Below are 20486 nucleotides of genomic sequence, written 5' to 3'. Positions count from 1 at the left end.
ATCATTTTTGTAGTACTCTTCTAAAGCAAAAAATGCATTCTACTTCCCTCTGAAACTAAGAAAGTGGTAAAACCCCAGGGGGTGGTGACCCCTGGAAGTTTTGAAGTTTTGTCCAATCTGTGCTCCTGCGAAATATAAACATACCACAAGCAAACGGAAGAGAAGGTTAGTTGTAGTTTGGTTGTAGAAGTGGTAGCCATGTTCTGAGGCCACGAGAAGCAGAGGGCAGAAGCCCCTGGGGGGGGCTTTGGCCCCCCAGCCCCCAGTGGGGGCTGTGAGGACCTGGAACAGCATAAAGCTGGGCTAGGTGCCTGCAGCTGAGAGTTAAGAAAGTTTTCTCCACTGTGAGTGAGCAGAGACAGCAGCGGCAGAAGCAGCGTCCAGAAGCGATGGCAGAGAGCCAAAAAGATAAGAACGCAGCAGAGGTGGCTTGCAACCAGGCAAGCAGACACAGAGATGTCTAATGAAGAGAGAGAGAGCTGAGAGAGCAGCAGGGAGAGAGGAAGCTGGGGTAAGAACTGGAATAAGACCCCAGACTCCTTTGAGACCCCTCCTGGAAAAGGAGGAAGATGATGGACTCTTACTTGAAAGAGCCTTGGAGTGCTGCAGCACCAGAGAGAGAGGAGCTAAGAAGCTCAAAGACGTCCTGAAGCTGGACCGGGACGGAGAAGGAATGCAGGGGGGGTTGACCTTGGCCCCCCTCGCTGCTGCTGACAAGCCTAGCAGCCTGAGACAGAGCACAGGAGCTCTGGTAGAACTCTTGAGGCAAAGGCTTTCAACTGAAAGCTGCCCAAGATGTTCTGACTCAGGGGTGAACCCCCCTGAGGAAGGGACTTTCACAAAGATGCCCCTGCATTTCGTGATATCCCTGTGGTGAAGCGAGTTTTGTCCCTGTTGGCAGTCCACATGTGAGGCCTTCACTTGGAGTCGAAGGAGAGCCAAGAGGGGTGAAAGGAGACCCCCTTGTGTCTTGAAGACCCTTGTTCGGAGATGACGGGCCAAGGGGCTTGGAGACCCCCTTGTGTGTATTGAGAAGAGATCCAGCTACAACAATCCAGTCACAGCTGCTGCACGCATGAGATGAGGAGAACCTGCTGCCTTAGAAGATACTGCTGCTCAGAGTAGAGACTAGAAGGGATCTGTCCTTCTTCCCTCCTGGACTTTTATTTGGAGGGGAGAAGAGATCTGATCCATTGTAAATACTTATGTCATGGTAGAGATAGTTGAGATCGTGTGTATAATGTATTATAATATTTATTTGTACAGTCGTTGTAATATATTCCCTTTCCCCAATTTGGGTCTTGTGTGATTGTCTGGAAAACCCATCTCACATTAGGATTGAGATGTGACAGGGGGCTAGGACTAGGGAATTAGAATTTTGGGGATCTCAAACCATGAAAGCTGATTCCTCTTTGTCACGAAAATGAAGCATCTACTCATGTATTTGAAGCTTTTACTGAACAGCAAAATGATAAGATGGCCGGCATTTTCAGTGAAATAGGCAAGTTGCTACAGAATACTAAAATTTCAACCAGGAACTATGTCAACTACAGGAAAGGTATTTTTTACTAAATAGGAAAGAGCAGTGCAAAGGTCAGCCACTTGGACCCTTAAAAACCATTAAGTAGAGTTCTGACAATGCTTCAAAGCTTTGGGAACTACAACTCAGCATTTAATTGCATGAAAATTTCATAAATGAAGGCATGCCAAATTTCTGGTCCTAAGAACAACCTTAATTTTTACTGAATAGTAAAGACCAACACAACTAGCCATCAAGATCAATGTTGATACCAAAGGACTTTGTAACACAAAAAAATATTTTCCATTATATTTTTAAAACACATCAAGTATTAGGATGGTGTTTTGGAAACAAGTAACCACGGTAAAGAGATATGTAATCTGAGCAACACAAACCAAGACAGGCAGTGGTGGTATGACACAAAGATGTCAGCAACTTGAGACAAAGTGGAAGTTCTTTGCAAGACTTGCATCTGAATTTAGAACCACAGCACTACGACCTGTGTCCAAATGGAACAGCTGAGGAACTCAGTATTTTTATTCAGACACTCTACACACAAAACACAACTTAGGAGGAGTAAGAGCTTGCTTGATCAAACTATGCACTCCATTTAGAAAAGAAATGTCTTGTTTCACAGTTTGATGAAGCTGAGCCTGTTCCAAAGGATGTTACACACACACAAAGCAATGGAGGCAACTGCTGATGACTAAGATGTCAATTAACATGCTGCAGTTAAAAAATCTTGCACTTTCCAACAACCTCTTTTAAGATGGTTCAAGCAGGCAAGGAATGGATTGCACTATTAAACTAAATCAAAGATAAGTCAGGTGATTTTTACTCCAGATTTTGATTAGCATAGAATTATTTTAAATATTTCAATTATCAATGATAACTGAATATTTAAATGTTTCAACCAAAATAAAAGCTGTTATTACATCACACTAGTTGAAGCAGGCTTGACCATCTATGAGGATAACAAGTAGCATGGCTACTTCTTGTAGAACACGAATCTATTTGCTCAAATTCTTACACCACAGCCTCACAAAACACTTTTCCTACAGTTACTGAATTCCAGGACAATACTGTTACCATGTCTGAAATAAATTACACTTCTAAAAAAATTAGGAACTAAAAGAATGTACTCTCCAAGCTACTAAATTCCAACAGCCCCAAGTAGGTATCAATATGATAAATTACTTTCCCACCACATCCTTCATATGCTCTCAAACATACCCAAAGAAAGGTTCATTAACGTTAAGCACATAGAAGGACTTTTCAGAATGTATGTTCAGCACACAAATAGTTTGTACATAAAAAATAGTACCTACTATCTAGGAAAAAAATATTATCCTCTTGCATAACAAAGAGCCCACATACATGTGAAAAGAGCCATTTCAATAAGAAGTCCTCCTGTAATAGCACAAACTACTGCTTTTTAACAGACTGTGTAAGTCTGATCTTCAGACCTATGCTGCAAGGAATAACTAAACCTCCTGCTCTTCCCTGCAAACAAAAGCATTGAAATACAGATCGAGCTATAAACTCACCTCAATTTTAACTTGCTCTGCAGCACACTCCTTTGTGTAGTTGCATATTGTAATTAAGAGAAAAAAAGGAGTGGTATGAAAAGCAATATTACTTTCAAACTCCACTACTTGGAAAATCAATAATTTCTGAGAACAGAGACCAGCTGCAGGCAAGAACTTTATACCCACAGTGAGTAACAGCTACCTGTTAGAAAAAAGTCTTCAACTCTATCCCAGTGGAGAAGGACACAAATTTATTACTAAGAATACTTATGAAAAACTATTAATTAAAATGTCCCAAAACAAGAAACACTCATCACAACAAAAATCTCTGCACACTACATGCCATATTTTTTTGTTTTTTAACAAACACCAAAATCTCCAGGAAATTATTCCAACACAAAGCAACATTACATATAATGATTAAGTTGGACAAATTCCTCATAATAATTCCAAGATAGCAACATTTTGCTCCTATCAGTCTGAAGTTCCCTGTTTCTCCAGGGACAACACAAGTAGCAACATGGATACAAGACTGTTCTGCTGTATAAACCTGAACATAAAGTGTGTGACCAAAGATGTTCACAGAACTTTTGCACAAAGAAACACTTGCAAAAATAAACTAGTGGGTAATTTCCTCTGAAGCTGTGGGGACACGTTTAGTGTTACAATACTTATTATTTTCACCATTCCGTTTGAATGTCATTTGTTGTTTATATACTCAGATTTGCAGTCTGTATCTCATTTTTATTCACACTCTTATCTTTCCATATTCCTAAAAAAAGAGTTAAAAAGTAATACAATCCAAACGCCAAACAATTCAATTATCAAGAGACAAACCAAAATAAGGATCAGGAATCTACTACAGCATACTACAGTGACAGCTCTAAGTTCTATCCTGCCATGCTTACTCAGGCATGCAAATACTTCTTTTAGAATCATAGAGTTGTTTAGTTTGGAAAAGATGTTTAAGATCATCAACACCAATAACACTGCCAAATCCCTGCCCCTAATTGCCACAACTAAATGTCTTTTAAATACCTCTAGGGATTTAAAAGAGATCACTTTTTTTATCACTTTGTGATACTCAACCACTTCCCTTGGCAGCCTGTTCCAATGCTTGACAACTCTTTTGGCAAAGAAATTTTACTTGATGGTCAGTCTAAGACTCCCCCCATGAAACTTGAGACTATTTCCTCTTGTTCCATCACTTGTTACTTGGCTGAAAGAGACTGACTCCCATCTGGCTGGAATCTCTTGTCAGGTAGCTGTAGAGAGTGATACAGTCCCCATGAGCCTCCTTTTCTCCAGGCTCAACACCCCCAGCTCCCTCAGCTGCTTCTCACAGAATTTGTGTTTCAGACCCTTCCCCAGCTCTGTTGCCCTTCTCTGGACTTGTTTCAGCAGTCTTTCCTGCAATGAGGGACCCACAACTGAGCACAACTTAAGGTGTGGCCTCACTAGGGCCCAGTACAGGGGGAGAATCACTTCCCTGGTCCTGCAGGCCACACTACTGCTGCTCCAAGCTAGGATGCCACTGGTTTTCTTAGCCACTTGGGCACACTCCGGGCTGCTGTCAACCAGCACCCCCTGGTCCTTTTCTGCTGGGCCGGTTTTCAGCCCCTCTGCCCCCAGCCTGTAGTGCTGCAGGGGGTTGTTGTGACTTGGCACTTGATCTTGTTGAACCTAATACCATTGGCCCCAACCCACCAATCCAGCCTGTCCTGATCCCTCTGCAAATCCTTCCTGTGCTCTGGCAGATCAACATTTCTGCCCACATTGGTGTCGTGTGCAAATTGACTGAGGGAACACTTGATCGCCTTGTCAGTAAAGACAGACATAAAACAGGACTGGCCAACACTGAGTCCTGGGGAACCCCACTAGTGACCAGCCCCAGCTGTATGTAACTCCATTCACCACAAGTCCCTGGGTCTGGATGTCTTTTACCAGTTTTTTACCCAGTGAACACTGCATGTGTCTAAGTCATGAGTAGTCAGCTTCTCCAGGATAATGCTGTTGGAAACAGCGCCAAGGGCTCTACTAAGGTCCAGGTGGACAATACTCACAGCCTTCCCCTCATCCACCAAGCCAGTCACCTTGTCATAGAAGGCCAGGTTGATCAAGCAGGACCTGCCTTTCGTAAACCCAAGCTGGGTTTAGGATGGCACGGAATGGCACTCAACACAATCCCAGGCACTCAGGTCAGGGTGACAGACCTGAATTAGAAGTTACCTCATACCTACACAAGGAGTCCACAATCCAAATACGAACTCCAGTACAGCCTGTAACAAAACAACCCAGAGGGGGCTGCAGGAAAATGCTTCTCATTGATCAACTGCATTTCAACTTACAGTATGTAAAAATACTTGAAATCTTTTTGCAAGAAATAGAAAAGTACAACCAAGTCGTATATTGAGTTTTAAGACTCAATTCCCTTAAAGTGGAAAAAACAATGAGACAAAGGAAGCATGTTTGAGTAATATAACTAAATTTCTGTGTAAAATGTGTTAAATTGGAATTTTTAACACCATTCTTTAAGAAAACTATTGCTTAGTTCTAAAGAGATTCTTGTCTGAGGCCATTTAAATGGAAGAACAGCAGCAATGTGGGCTCTCCATAGCAGGGGTTTCAAAGAAGAGAAAAAGCTCATGTGATCCTGAGAACCTTTTTCCATTAATAAAGGGAAAGCCAACTCACACAATTTATGCTTTCATGATTTCTTTGCACTCTTGTCACACAATAATGAGAAGTCCTAGTTTCCTTCCAGTTCCCTCCACATGCCAGTTACTACAAAAAAGGCCAATCTACTAACAGCCAAACTCAGTTTTGTGAAACTCAGCACCCTTCAGAACCTATTTAAAGCAACCAACAATCATACCATTAACTGCACAAATAAGAAAGTTTTTTATTGATTTCCAGAAAAAAATACACAATTTTCACTCAAAGAATTTAACCTATATGTGAAAAGGTAAGCCTTAAGTAGTGTTTTCCTATGTCATCAGAATTCTATTAGAGGGTAAGAATATAAAGTTCATCTCTTCAAAAAAATCACAGCATTAAGAAAGGCATCATTACACTATATCACACATCCTCAATTCTTTTTATTTTGAAAATTAAGTTTGCATGAATAAGGTCTCTTTTTCCATTAGAGATTAATATTTTATCAATTTGTGGTTAAAATGCACCCTTGAAGAATAACGCTACACTTATGAAAGACATATCAAAATGCTATTGATACTTAAACTTCAGTGCTTTAGTTTAACACTTCCATAGAGAAATCAAACTACTTGTTCTCCTAATATAACTGTATTTACTTATTCAGAAGATATTCTTGTCTACTGAATTTTATTTCTCACCTTCTGAAAATCCACATGGAAGTAATGGCAAAATAAATTCTCTCTGATCTTAAAAAGCACTCATTTTTTTAAAATTTCTTATTTCCACTAGTGATGACTAATACTAAAGTAATCATTTCTTATTAAGGACACAAATGAACATACTCATGAATCCAACTAATCTTTGGCAGTCAGTTCAAATTAGCATATACTATCTTTGTAACCATGACCAGCAAGCAGTATCAGAGGTACTGCTACAACAGCATATGGGGACAAGAAAACCAAGCAAGTATTAATCTCTTTGACCTTTCTGGCAACTACCTACCTCTCCCATAACCTTCACCGACACACGTCACATACAGATGCGCAATACTGAGCAAATGCTTAATGCCTTGTAGCTTGATCACCCAGCTACAACTGATCTAACTGGATGCAAACCTCCAACTAAAACTGAATGGCAATCACCCAGTAACTCATGTTCTCCAAGAGCAAAGCATGACTTGCCATTGAAATCACCATCACAGTTTATTCAAACACTATTTTAACAAAGTAATACTTGTAATCACAACTGAAGTTGATTAGGATCAAAATTCCAACAGTGGGAGGTATCAAAACATTATAAATCTGTATGTTAATCTGAAGGGTGTAAAATTCATGACTAAGGTAAAAGTCGTTTTGCTTTGCTAATGCTGGTAATAAATGAATGATGAAAATATGAACTTTAACAGCAAACAATTAGAAGATCCATTTAAATATCAGTTACAACTACTTTGCAGCTGAGTCCACATACATTCATTCAGTACACTTAGTTCATGCATTTTTTAAAATTACAGTGGAAGGTTCACTGAATAAACTTCAGTCATCATAAAATAATCTTGATAAAACTTTTTTCTTTTAACATTCATAATATTGATACTCTCATTAAAACATGAAAACAGCCTGTTTTATTCACCAAGCTGGCTACTTAACTTCAGTCCATTAAATCATTGCTTATTTCAGCACAAGTGAAGTTACTAACCACAAGTTACTAAAATCATACTTGAAAAAAGAGTAACTTGATATTAAAAAAAAGATATTGCCTCCTACTGTTCAAATTACACTGAGACAACTCAATGGAGAATATGAGGCACAACAAAAAAACATAGTTTTTTGAAATCAAAGTTTCAGATTGTGTCAGAGAAGATCACAGAATTAATGGACTTCTACTGTATAATCCTATGGAACAACTTTTAAAGCATAGTTTGAAAGCAGAAACAAGATGCACACTATCCAAAATCAGTGCTGTGCTTTCACTTGCCACTCACAAAAGGGTCAAGTCGGAAGGAACCACAGTGGCTCAGCTGGTCCAAGCCCTCTGCCCTAACAGGGTCACCCTAGAGCACACAGTACAGGATTGCACCCAGATAGTTCTGGAATATCTCCAGAGAGTGAAACTCCACACCCTCTCTGGGCAATCTCTTCAGTGCTCAGTCACCTACACAATAAGGAAGTTCTTCCTCAAGTTCAGGTGGAACTTCCTGGGCATCAGTTTCTGCTGTTCCCTCTTGTCCTGTTGCTTGGCACCACAGAGCAGAGCCTGGTCCATCCTCTGACCCCTCCCTGCAGACACTGACAGACATTGGTAAGATTCTTTCAGAGTCTTTTCTCCAGACTAAACAGGCCCCACTCCCTCATCCTCTCCTCTGTGGTATTTCATGCACTCATAATAATTCAGAATAGCTTGCTAATATTTCTAAAAGCACAAATATAGCACCTGTGTGAACAATTCTTTATTGTTACTGAGCTGTTTGAAACAAACATGAGAAGTTAGCTAATAAAAACCAACTCAACCTGTTTTACTTGTACACAAAGAAGGAATTTTCAGAGTTTAGCCAAAATAAAGTCAGCCAAATCAAAACTTCCTTTCTTGATCATTACAGGATTTAGGAAGCTTTATTGTTAACTAAGCTGTTTAGTTTTAAATACAATCATAGGGAGACATAAATCCCTTACTCTAGAGGTTATCTAGATATAAAAGACACCAGAAATAACCTAGAAGTATTTATTGAAAGTAAATATACACATACATACAAATACATATATATTATGGAAAGCATACACAAGGTGCTGTAAATACAAAATGGAGGTGTTTGTTAGGGCCAACAGCTACTAGTTCAGCATTAATACAAACCAAAACAGTATCACAAACTGTCTGCATAAGTGACGTAGCACACTGTTGAGGGTATTCGTTGTACACTTAAAAAAAGCCTGTAGTTGTGATGCCAGTTACTTGAGGAATATTTGGTGCAACACATGCCCAGATACCAAAACTTGACATATCTGAGTGTGGACTTCATTGCATGGAAGATATGCACAAATGAGACAGACTGTAAAACATGTTTTATGCTCAATAGAGTTTCCTATTGTATCACTTAGAAATAAAAAAAAATTAGGTAACTATATTACCATGTGCATTGTCACAACTTTTTGTTTTGGTTTTTCCTTTATGCAACCAAGTATATACACCTTTTACCAAATTTTTTAATATTTTTTTGACTCCTAAAGCATCCAAGGAGAGCAAGGTCTTTGTCACTGGACAGAACTATGCTATAAATAGTCTTCATTGTAACTAAAGGGAAAAAAAACATATCAAGGATGTTGAAGCTGAAGCATAACAACGACCTCACGACATTCACTTTAAGGCTAATATTTCTTGAGTGTTTAGGATTGGATGAACCCATGTGGCATACAATTCTATTCAAAGCCAGTTTAAAAATATTAGATTACTGCACCCGGATAGGAAAAAAGGTCAGTTTCTCTGCATTGCCATTAACGACTCAATCTCACTTAACTCTTGCCATAGCTTTAACTTACCAAAATGTCAGCAATATTCCTGAAGAAAAGCTTTCAAGCCTGTGCTTCTCCACTGGTACACAGAAACACCTCCTCTCATTCAATCAGTAGTTGGTAGAAACAAGTACATGAAAACACATTCTGCAGAAACTTATTTTATTTTTTTTCAGAAAGTTAAAAGTTTCTGTGACAGTTTTACCAAAAGGCTTCTCTTCAGGTCACAACCATCATATTGTTTATAGTTGGCGGGGGGGCGGGGGTGGTGGAGAGGCACGGACGGACGGGGGAGGACACATGCAAGGCAATAGTAAACAAACAGAGTCAGATACTTTAGTACACCTGCATCTTCGTTTCTCTGCAGTTAACTCAATGAAGCTGACATTTACAGAAATCTGAACTATTTTGCTTTACATCCAACCACTTCTGAAGCTGTGAATGGCAACGAAGACTGAAATTACTACAGGAACCGAGGCTGCCGTCACAGACACCTGTACACATCCGCCCCTCGTCGCAGGAGGTCAGAGAGGGCACATAACAGAAAGCAAGCCCTGCTCACAGAGAGTTTCGAGATTAATAAGTTGTCTAACAGTTTTTTAACTGAGGGTTTTCCACGTCAAGGCCCTTAAATATCTTCTCACAGAGGACAGCGGCTCAGCTCTTCCTAAGACGCAGCCTTCACACTCCAGTGGCATTTCAGCTACCGAGCAGCCGAATGCTTTCCAGCACGCTTTGAGGAACCAAACCACTAAGTGACGCCGAATGACATTTGTGCCACCGCTAATAAATAAATAAACTCGTGAACGAGAGCAGCACTATGGGCTTTGGGTGACCCGCACCGGGCCGGGCGGGGACAGCGCCCTGAGGGCTCAGCCCGGTCCCGGAACTCACCTGTGCGCCTTCCTCTGCCCCCGCCAGCGCTGCCGCGGCTCTTCCGCCTCCTCCGCCGGGCCGCCGAGCTACGCCCCGTCCCCAGGGCAGTGGGGGAGCCGTGAGGGGCGAGGGGCGCCCGCGCATACGGGGCAGTCGCGCTCCCTCCTCACCGCCTCCCTGCCCCGGCTCCCCGGCTCCTCATCCCCGCTACGAGACACCCCCGGCTTCCTCGTCCTCCCCCTCCCCGCTGCCCAACACCTGCCTCCCCTCAGCCGCGTCGGCGCCGGGACCGCGTCTCCCTCCAACCCTGCCCGCCCGTCCCTCACTCGCTGCCCCCGGCCGGTCCCCTCGCCACCGCCATCTTTTCCGGGAGGGGAGAGGGGCGCGCACGCGCGGCCACGGCGAACACGGGCCTGCAGCAGCGGCCGCGCGCAGGCGCGGGGACGCGCCTCACCCCACCCCGGGATCGCGCACCTGAGGGGGCACGGTGGGTCCGACCCTCAGATGGAGTGGGTTAGTCGAGGTTGGTCACCTGCCTTTGTCCGTGAGGTTTGCCATAAGTGGTTCAGCTCCACAAGTGAGCGAGGTCAGCCTCGCTGGTTTCTCCCTCTCCAGACGGACTCTGGCGTGGCCTGAGTGGGCAGCGGTGCTGTGGTGGCCACCTCCCAGCCATAGGATGATTCCTTAGTGGTTCCACAGTTTGGTAGCTGAGGTCCCTCATCACTTGTGGCTAAATATCGCCTGCTTTTTGGGTGACTGTCTCCACTTCCAGACATCATGCTTACACACCCTGTTTAGGGTTCACTTTCGCTTTCCTGTTTAAGCTCCTATTCCCTATAATGTTACTTCATGTTGATACAGATCCCCTGTCCTCCTCGATGTGAAGCAGATGTGGAGTCATGACCTCCCAGGACCCCCAATTGCAGCCTGGACCACACAACTCTTTGAGTTTCTCTGTGCTACCTTTATCACCCTTGGCCACTGCCTCTCACCGCTCCACAGCTTAGACTTTTGTTAAAAAGACATCTCATGGGTTTTGTAACTACCTTCTTTCCTTTGATGTGTGTAAGGGCCTTTTTACTACCAGTCTGAGCATCCTTTACAAGGTGTTCTTCAAATTCTCTTTCAGTTTTCATTTCCTGCTTTGATATGACCTGCAGTGTTTTACAGGTTTCTGCTCTCTTTATTTTGGCCCTCTCATTAATATCAAAGGAATTTCCTTGCCAAACCCTCTCCCATTTTTCTTGGACAGAGATCCTGCTAGAGTCTGTCACAGGAAGCTGTCAAACCACAAGTGTTTGTGAGTGTTAAACACATATTTAGGGAAGTTGCTACATAGTGATAAATAGCTGAGTCTGTGCATTTTATGTTTTGATATTGTTTGTACTGCTTGTTTTAGTAATGAAATTCTCCTGGGGTTTGAATATAATTTTTAATTGCAATTTCTGTCATTGCTATGTCTTGATTATCTGTGTTTACTTCAAGTGTGATAAAATCGTATCCTACAAACCATGACCAGGAATAGCTAAATACAATTTGATACAAATTTGACTGATATTATGAAAATGGGCACAGTGAACATACATGTGTGCTGGTTTAAAGGTAAACCAGCAGGGGAAATGAACTCAACTCAAAAGAGAGATTATAAGTCAGAATAACAATTTAATAAAATAATACAGTAAGTACTAACAGACAAACAATTAGTTTTAACCCACAAAACCCAAATATATAACCCAGCACCCTGGGGCATGAACAGAGCGGTGTTCTTTGAGCCCCCTGAGTCCAAAGGAAAAGGAGAGAGGAAAACCTGTTGGTGAGAGTGCTGTTGCAGTCTGGTTGAAAAGTGGTGGTTGCAGTCTGGTCAAAAGTGGTGGTCTGCAGTCTGGTTGAGAGCAGTGGTCTGCAGTCTTCCTCTGGATCCCATGAGTGGTTAAAAAAGGTCCCAAGACTCCAAGATTATATATCCTCCAGTTCAGGCAGGAATGCCCAGTACCTCCCTCAGGGTGGGGGGTTCCTTAATGGGTGTGAGGACAAAAGCAACTCCTATGTCGGAGGCGTCTTAGCAGTAGTTTATAGCCTGAGGAGTCAGGCTCTATGTGCAGATAGAGCCATTGTGTTATGAATGGTTCATTGATAACAGTTTCTGGGAAATGGCATGGAAGGCTATAGAATACACAGTTTTGGGTTACACCCATCCAGTGATGAACTGGTCTCAGCTGTCCTAACTAGGACAACATGGAAGAAATTCTTTACTGTGAGGGTTTGAGGCTCTGGCACAGGTTGCCCAGAGAAGTTGTGGATGTCCCATCCCTGCAAATGCTCAAGCCCAGGCTGGATGGGGCTCTGAGCAGAGGAGTCAAGTGGGAAGTGTCCCTGCCTATGGCATAGGGGTTGGAACTGGATAGTCTTTATAAGGTCCCTTCCAACCAAAACCATTCAATGATTCTATAATGTTAGCTGTACCAAATGTTATCTTTTACAGTCATATGATGTATCACACTGATTATGGCTTTTCAAAAGACAATTCTTCTTGGTAATATTTTTGTGGGTTCAATCACCTTTAGTTTCCCCAGCATATTGCCTAAAAGCTGAAGAGTGAGAACAACAATAATTTTGTATTCTAAGGAGTTTGGATTAAATCAGAGAATGTTCAGCTGTGTGACAGCCTAAATAAAGACAATTTTAAATGTCTCTGTGGTGCACACAGTGATCTTCCACTTCAAAATTTCTTGAATTCAATTCATAAGAATCTGTCTTCAGATTTCCTCCTGACTAAAGTAGTAGCCTTCTATGATGGAGTAACTCTATCAGTGGACAAAGGAAGAGCTATGGATGTCAACTACCTGGGCTTCTGAATCACAGAATCATAGGGTCATAAAATCAGCCAGGTTGGAAAGGACCTCTGAGATCATCAAGTCCAACCCTTGGTCCACTACCACTGTGGTTACTAGACCATGGCACTAAGTGCCACATCCAGTCTCATCTTAAAAACCTCCAGGGACGAAGAATCCGCCACTTCCCTGGGCAGCCCATTCCAATGTCTGATCACCCTCTCTGTAAATAATTTCTTCCTAATATCCAACCTAAACCTCCCCTGGCACAGCTTAAGACTGTGCCCTCTTGCCTTACTGATAGCTGCCTGGGAGAAGAGACCAACTCCTACCTGGCTACAACCTCCTTTCAGGGAGTTGTAGAGACTGATGAGGTCTCCCCTGAGCCTCCTCTTCTCCAGGCTGAACAGCCCCAGCTCCCTCAGCCTCTCCTCGTGGGACTTGTGCTCGAGTTCCTTCACAACCGTCGTTGCTCTTCTCTGGACCTGCTCCAGCACCTCAATATCCTTCCTGAACTGAGGGGCCCAGAACTGGACACAGCACTCCAGGGGTGGCCTCACCAGCACTGAATACAGGGGATGAATCACTTCCCTGGTCCTGTTGGCCACACTGTTCCTGATCCAGGCCAGGATGCCATTGGCGTTCTTGGCCACCTGGGCACACTGCTGGCTCATGTTCAGCTTCCTGTCAATCCAAACTCCCAGCTCCCTCTCTGCCTGGCTGCTCTCAAGCCACTCTCCCCAGCCTGTAGCACTGCATGGGGTTGTTGTGGCCAAAGTGCAGGACTCGGCACTTGACCTTGTTGAACCTCATCCAGTTGGAATCAGCCCAACTCTCCAGCTTGTCCAGGTCCCTCTGCAGAGCCCTCCTGCCTTCCAGCTGATTGACACTGCCCCCCAACTTGGTGTCATCTGCAAATTTGCTGATGGTGGACTCAATCCCCTCATCCAGATCATCAATAAAGATATTGAACAGAACTGGGCCCAACACTGATCCCTGGGGGACACCACTAGTGACCAGCTGCCAACTGGATGCAGCACCGTTCACCAGCACTCTCTGGGCTCAGCCCTCCAGCCAGTTCCTAACCCAGCACAGAGTGCCCCTGTCCAAGCCGTGGGCTGCAGCTTTTTCAGGAGGATGCTGTGGGAGACGGTGTCAAAGGCTTTGCTGAAGTCCAGGTAGACACATCCACAGCCTTCCCCTCATCCACCAGGCAGGTCACCTGATCATAAAGGGAGGTCAGGTTGGTCAGAGAGGACCTGCCCTTCCTAAACTCGTGCTGGCTGGGTCTGATCTCTTCTCCATCCTGTAGGTGCTGTGTGATTGCACTTAGGATGTTCTGCTCCATAACCTTGCCAGGCACTGAGGTCAGGCTGACAGGCCTGTAGTTTCCCTGTCCTCCTTTTTGTGGATTGGTGTGACATTCACCAACTTCCAATCATCTGGGACCTCCCCAGTGAGCCAGGACTGTTGGTAGATGATGGAGAGCAGCTTGGCGAGCTCTTCCTCCAGCTCCCTCATCACCCTAGGATGGATCCCATCTGTTTCCATAAACTTGTGAGGATCCAAGTGGCTAAGCAGGTCGTAACTGTTTCTTCATGGATTACAGGGGGGCTATTCAGCTTCTTCTCTCTTTCTGCAAGCTCCAGAAGCCAGCTGTCCTCAGGACGTGTCTTGCTGTTGAAAACTGAGACAAAGAAGGTGTTAAACACCTCAGCCTTTTCCTCATCTTTGATAATTATGTTCCTGTCCAATAAAGAATGGAGGTTTTCCTTGTCCCTCCTTTTGCTATTGATATATCTGTAGAAAGACGTTTTGTTATCCCTAACAGAAGTGGCAAGCCCTTGGTACAGTCCCGGCACAGGAAAGACATCTACCTGTTGAAGTGAGTCCAGAGAAGGGCTATGGAAATGGTCAGAGGGCTGATAATGAAAGGCTGAGAGAGTTGTGGTTGCTCAGCCTGGAGAGACCTTATCCAAACAGCTTCAGGAAAATGAAACTACTGCAGTGGCCATTTACAACTTGCAGTCCCTTGGTTCTTTGAGGTAATAAAGTGAACAAGTGCATTAGACTATGAGCTGTACCTTTGTGCTGAAGTGCAGCACAGAACTATTGCCACATGAATAAAGTAGGGACTGTATCTGCCCCAGCAGTGTGACCCTGCTCAGGGGTTTGCTGAGAGCATTTCAAGCAGCAGCTGCAGCACTTTGCAGCTACAGCTCCTCCCTGGCCCCTGTGGCTGAACACCTGCTAGTGAAAAAAGAAACTTTGGCTTTTACACCATCTGCCTCAATTAAAAGTGAGAGCAAGTCACTGTATTAGACTCTCTAGCTCGACTGCCTCATAGAGGACAAAGGTGTACAAGAGAGGTGGAAAAACAATAAACAGTTATGATTTTCAAGGGACCTGGCTGTAACTGCTCTAAATTTTGGCATAAGGAAGCATGTGCTATCAGAAATCAGTAGGAATTTGCCCTGGCTATGACCTCTCCTTTCCCTCCCATTGTGCCTTCTGCTGCTGTGACTACCCGTTCCAGAAGTAAACACAGGATTTGCCTGTGTGCCTGCTGGGGAATTCACTGAATGAGGGTGAGTAGTATACCATGGTAGCATAAAAGTAGTGGACTAGAAATAGTCCACTAGTGTTTCTTGAAATAGTCTTTGAAATAATCTACTTTCTTGTCTTTTCAGCTGGCTGGCCAGTCAGTCACCTGAAGATTGTTACAATTTATACTTTAGTTTTTCAGATTATGTTTAGATCATGATCAGATTAGTATTCCATTGCACTAATGTTTGACACCTGTAAGTAAATTTCTGCCCCCAGTCAGTAAACATAAGATCATGTGCCAGAATGAGCCCAAAACCTACTGGGTGACATGAAATGGCAGCAGCTCTAATTCAGTTGTTTGACAGTTGAACAAGGTGATCATTCTGAAGATTAACCCTGAAAAGTTATAGCCTGTTCTAAGGGCAATTCGCCCACCAAGAAAAGTTCTCCAGCTATTGGTCAATGTCTTCAGATGGTTGTTGTAAGATGGACTGTTTCCAGAAGTGCTTTTACAGGGGCACTTCTACAGCTCACTGTGAAAAGCTTTCCTGTTGGACTAAGTTTTAAATAAAGGCATGAAAAATGTCAATGTTGTTAACTATGTAACTGAGTAGAATAATATTCTCCACACTCTGGAGAATATAATTTCTGGAGGAAAGCATTTCTCACAACTGGCTGTTTGCAATGTTATGGATTCAAACAGAATTTTGTAGGAACCATTTTGGCAGCATTTACCTTTCAGGACAAAGGCCAATCCAGAGAATCCTGACTAAGTAAAACTAAAGAGAGAAAAACTTAGATAGTAGTTTACAGCCATCTCTGTTTAAGGTTTGCCAGTCACAAAGTAAAACAACCCTTAAGAAGAATGACTTCCCTTTTTTGTGCTTGGTTTGAGCAATTAATAGTTTAATATTAAAAGCTCATACTTAGTCTTGTACTCGACAACAGTAGCTGGGGCTAGTTTCAATCAAGAGAAGGAAATAGGAAAGCAAGAACCCAGAATACTCTATGTGTAGGGTTCCAAAGGAAAAAATAAAAGGTGATTTTCAGGTGAAATAGTGATGAAGTTGGTTATTCTGTAATCCCAGAATCCTAAAGGCATAATTAGAACTGTAAACTTGTTATTTTTTTATGATTTTATTTTTGGTATAGTTAAACATCAATCTATTAGCTAATTAGATCAGAGAACTTGAAGCAATGAAGCATGTGATGGGTAGTCTGGTTCACATTAAGGTTCACACTTCTAAAAGAAAGCAAAGGGAAAAAAATTAGACACTAATGCCAGAAAAGAAATCCCAACTTGGGGTTACGGGATCAAAAATAGAGATAGCTGTTAAAGCAACATAATTTTTAGTTGACTTTGTCAGTATAAAGGAAAGGGATAGTTGAATGGAATATGTCCAAGTTTTCTGTGCTGGAATTGAAGTGGGGAAAAAATTAAATATGAGGGTCTTGTAAATTCATGAAAAATGGCTTTGAGTTTAGTCCAGAGAATGAGTCATTTTGAGTTATGCTCAAGTCCTGACATCAGAAGAGGTCTGAACTTGCACCCTGAATCTTCAGTTTTCTAAAAGAAGGGTGTTTTTTTCCTGAAGGTCAGATGTCTGCATCTTTAACTAACATTGGTAGCACCCTTTGGAGATAGAAAGGACAGGGAAATCCTAGAGATAGAGTTCAGTTTACGTGCTTTACCACCAAAGTCTAAACCTAAATGATTTTGAAATTAAACCTAGAAGATTTTGAAATAGTTCTTGCTTTACTACAAGTGCAGTTAGTAGGCAGAGTTAGAAATTTTTGCTTGGATTACTCCAAAACCCTGAAAAGTGTAGAGAAGCTGGTAGCTAACAGATGGGCAAAGGAAACTCCTGAGGAAGATTTCAGATAAAAGTCTGCTATAGCTACCAAAGGTCAGGACACAAGTGATAGAATCTTTGGAGAAATTAGAGTCTAATTGTTGCAGCTGAAACATTGCCCATGATCAAGAGAAGAATTACCTATGGTACCCCAAGCTACCATAGCATGTACAAAGACAGGCAGCCATCTGCATGTTAGCATTTCAGTGCAGAACAAACAGTAATGATAAACAGTTTACACAGCGAAGACACTAAAACTGAACTTACAAATAAAGGTGGGTGATTTTGCTGATGTGATCATTTCCAAAAGTGAAATGTTAAAATCTATCTCTATCCTGTGTATAGGAGTAACTTATTGCTACACATGGCAAGAATAATATGGATTTCAGATGAGCCCTAAAACCAACAGAATTAGCACTGTTACTGAACAAACTTTTATGTATTCTTCCAAACAGAGCAAATCTCTGTTCTCTGCCTCAAATTTTTCTCTTGATTGTATATGACTTCTTTACTAGGAAAGCAACAATGCCAAAGAGTGGGCTTGACAAGCTTTTCTATTGGTTGTTATTTAGAATAAATGAACTAACACTGCTGGTACCTGCACTTGCAGTTTTCTTGAAGGAAAAAGTTAGAAATTTTGGGAGGGAAATGGGGCAGTACATTTCAGTGTTTTTCATAATATGACATTTTATGTGAAAGTCTTCATATGTTGTTTCAGCATGCTTATGCTCCAGTACATACTATAATAATTATTTCCATATTAAGTATTAATTTCTGTGAGATTTGAGTAAATATGGAAGATAATACAGTGTGCTTTTTGGATAGGAAATGGCTTTGTACACTCTGTGTAAGATTCATCTTAGCCACCTGAAGTTGCTTTGAACATACCACACGGGGTAATTAATCTAACTTATTTTAGATATGTAAGATAAATTACCTGCTAGAGTTACCTGATTCTGTCTCCTGATTATAAGTAGACTCTAGAGGAACCAATTTAGACTCACAGTCAAGCATTTATATTCTTAAACACAATAATCTTGTCTTATATATCAGTACATGATAAGATACAATCCAATCCTTTAAATTAATGAAAATAATGCTCTTTTCCCAAGCTATGTAAGAATCAACACACATAGCTAATTTTGTGTAAAAGACGTAAACTTTGAAATTTGAAAGGTTTGCATTTCTGATTGTGACTGTCATTGGTCTTTTCTTAAATAATATAATCTTTAACTGAGATACTGCTACTGTTTCCCTACAAAAAAACCTCTGGGGTCTGATTTATCAGATCTAGGTCAGATATAACTCAATTTAAACTAGCACATCTCTATCAGTGAGATCAAGTAGCTCCATGAACACCTCTACATTCTTTCTTTCTGAAAATCTATGTTATAATTCACTGATAGTAATGGTGTTTGCAATGCTTATGTAAAGTTCAAGAAAACTATAAGCCCTCTGTTCACATGGTATTCTGGGGAAATCTTTGAAGACTGCCTAAATTAAAAGTTCATGAATATAACTACTTCACTGTTACAAGTGGCAAATTATGAGAAAAAAATGGTTGGAGAGCTAAGTTGCTTCCTTGAAAGCTTGTTGAAAGCTTGATTTTGTGTAGTGTCCAAGCTTCCTTAATTTACACAATTCAGGAGGTGTGGCTGAGCAGTGGAGCTTCATCCAAATGACATTCCCATGGGACAGAGAACCTACCTGGAAGCCTCACCCCAAAGTCACTGGCTGGAAGGAACAGCAACCCTCAGCTGCATCATCCTGCATCATCCAGGAGCCCGTGGAAGCAGGAGAGGCATGCTCACAGGGCCCCTGCAGGCATGTACTAAGAACTGAGAAAAGGTAGGAATTTAGGAAAAATATGGATGAAAAAAGTATAGTCTTACATTAGCCCATGCTGAAAAAATTTTGCCATTACCTATGTGATGAATCATACCTTAATCACAGTTTTTGTGCAGTAGAAGCCAGCTGAGTTAATCAATTTTCTAAGAAAAAATAAGAGAGATCTTTTAGTAGAGTTAGACTATAGTATCTTTTGGTAGAGTTAGACTATAGATATCAGCATTGCTGAATTCATCAGTATGGGAAAGACCACACAAATTATCACACCTGTGACCACTTAAAAAAAATGCTGGCATGTTACTAAAACTATACATGATAATCTTATTTTAGAAATAAGATTTCCAGGTATTTTTATACTCCATAGACAGGATATTTCAGCTCATCTAAGATTTCTACTGTCCTGATCTCCTGTGTTTCGTGTTTTTGTGGAAGATGAACTGCAACAGTTTTCATAATGATTCAGAAATAAATACTTCTAAGTAGCTACTCAATTGGTTACATGAAAAGGAAAGCTGTTCTGACATGCCTGTTAGTGTAGACCATGAAGTGCTGACAGTATTTCTACATTCACAGGTGTGGATTTTTTGAGGCACTGCTTGGTTACAAATAGTGCTGATCAACTCATAAATTCCAGCACTGGGACAGCTGGCAGAAGCTTTCAGGCAGAATGAAAGTCACGACTGAAAATCAGTTCTGAAACTGATGAAAACTGCAGTGGGATGCTGCAGGAGTATTGGAGAGAGATGTATGATTTTTATGCATCAGAATGCTGTCATTTGCAATCGTTTCAGGCTCAGTGTGTATCACTTCAGAGTGGTAGAGCTATTAGGCACAATGTACCATTGACCTTAAAAAGATTATTTGTAAATAAAAGCACTTAAATATTAAGAAATTTGAAGGTTGTGCAATACTCAGTAATTTAATTTGTACATTCATTTCATTGCTTCATGTTGTGAGGCAGTGCTTGCTCATAAAATCAGGACATCTTTTCTGCTGGAATCAAGGATCAGTCAGTGAACCACATCTACTAAAAACACAGTAATGTGGTATGGCTTTAGTTTTGCTCTTTGTGAAGAATGTATTGTTCTGTTTGTTCTGCTAGTTTTATTTAAACCCCTTAATTCATGTGTTCACAAAGATAGTAAAGCATTCTCTGGTAATCCTTTCTCATGTGAGATGCCCTGTCAGTTGTCTTTCTTCCCTGGATGAGCTGTCCTGGTTGAGCTAGTCAGTTCTAATATGGAAGGTGTGCCAAGTCTTTTACACCCATCTATGTGCCTCTGAATTTTCCTCTATGCATTTTGAGACAGAGGCACAATTGTGCC

The 20486-nt window shown here is 41.8% G+C and overlaps 1 protein-coding gene and 1 long non-coding RNA gene across 7 annotated transcripts in view; one reads left to right on the top strand and one right to left on the bottom strand.

Moving 5' to 3' along the window:
• APC (APC regulator of WNT signaling pathway) overlaps positions 1–10451 on the bottom strand; it is a 99390-nt gene extending 88939 nt beyond the window's left edge. For all 6 annotated transcript variants that reach the window (XM_051782551.1, XM_051782557.1, XM_051782554.1 and 3 more), the window contains exon 1: positions 10101–10451. The gene's annotated coding sequence lies outside the window, so the exon portion shown is untranslated. The remainder of the gene's footprint in view (positions 1–10100) is intronic.
• Positions 10452–10512: 61 nt separating this feature from the next.
• Positions 10513–20029, top strand: LOC127468971 (uncharacterized). Its single transcript, XR_007903751.1, has 5 exons — positions 10513–10605; positions 11335–11382; positions 15450–15501; positions 18960–19161; positions 19735–20029. It is a non-coding gene; the product is annotated as an uncharacterized LOC127468971 (long non-coding RNA).
• The last annotated feature ends 457 nt before the right edge of the window (positions 20030–20486 follow it).

This window comes from Manacus candei, unplaced genomic scaffold (assembly GCF_025592945.1).
Source record: "Manacus candei isolate 608988 ecotype Guabito, Panama unplaced genomic scaffold, ASM2559294v1 h1tg000016l, whole genome shotgun sequence".
Classification (NCBI taxonomy): Eukaryota; Metazoa; Chordata; class Aves; order Passeriformes; family Pipridae; genus Manacus; species Manacus candei.
The sequence above is the reverse complement of the archived record's forward strand: the minus strand, read 5'-3'. Positions and strand labels throughout refer to the sequence as shown.